Here is a 1,147-nt window from a genome sequence, read left to right on the forward strand (position 1 = left end):
AAACAAGATGCTTTCCTTCATGATCTTGCTACCAAGTAGTGGCTAATCAACATTTATTCTAGATTAAAATGGGAAAGAGAACAACATACATATTAATTAACTTTTGCAAGGTAAAGGTTGACAGTGATTAGGGTTTCAGCCTGATTGCCTTCATCAAACAAGCTACCTGAAACTTTGAAGTCACTCTCAACCTTTTCTCTGTAAAAGTTAATAAATGTGTACTCTTCTGAAAAGTACTGAGTAATCCTTCAGTTTAACCCTTTAGCATTTAAACCGGCCATATCCAGCTAAAAGTATTCTGCCTGTTTTATGTTCAAACTGGACATATCTGGTCTCTCACACCAACCCTACAATATCGTTTTAAAAATTAACAGCTACCTCATCAAAATGTCATAGCTACAAGATAATGCATGATTAGTTCAAAACAATGTGAATAAAAAAGCATTAATTTTGGTAGAATAATGTGAATTCTAAAGGGTTAGGGAAAACAATTGAAGTTACTGGTTAATGTGTGTTTTGGAAATTCTTGAGTGAGAGGGCAAAGAATAAAGCCATGAGAACAGTAATGGGCAAACTGTGACCTGCGGGACTTTCTGAATGGCAGGCTGAATTTCATGAGGAAAATAGCATTTTTTTTTCTTTTCTTTTCTTGTTTCAGTCATTAGACTGTAGTAATGCTGGGGTATGGCCTTGAATTTTGAAGATCCAGTACTTGTTTTTCGAAACGTCTAGCACTTATTCTATCATTCCGTTTTGCTACAGGATGTCACAAAACGTACACAACATGAAATACGGAAACAACATAAAATATGAAGACAAATTTGGGTATGCAAGCAACGAGAAAAACAAATGGAAAACAAGACGAGTAACATAAAGAACGACCTTTCATCAGTTGTTGGCTGTCTGTCTATTCCTCTTTTCCAGCATTTAACAACAGCATTGGGCGATATGTCATTAAATGGTTGAAATGAGGAGTAGACAGACAGCCAACAACTGATGAAGGGTCGTTCTTTATGTTACTTGTCTTGTTTTCCATTTGTTTCTCATTATTTGCATACCCAAATTTGTCTTCGTATTTCATGTTGTTTACATTTTGCAATGTCCTGTACCCATATATGCATATATATATATATATATATATATATAT

General features: G+C 34.6%; 1 protein-coding gene across 1 annotated transcript in view; it reads left to right on the plus strand.

Annotated features, from left to right (window-relative positions):
* LOC106874303 (DDRGK domain-containing protein 1) overlaps positions 1-1,147 on the plus strand; it is a 34,293-nt gene that overhangs the window by 26,089 nt on the left and 7,057 nt on the right. The window lies entirely within an intron of this gene.

Source organism: Octopus bimaculoides, chromosome 14 (genome assembly GCF_001194135.2).
Source record: "Octopus bimaculoides isolate UCB-OBI-ISO-001 chromosome 14, ASM119413v2, whole genome shotgun sequence".
In the NCBI taxonomy this organism is placed as follows: domain Eukaryota; kingdom Metazoa; phylum Mollusca; class Cephalopoda; order Octopoda; family Octopodidae; genus Octopus; species Octopus bimaculoides.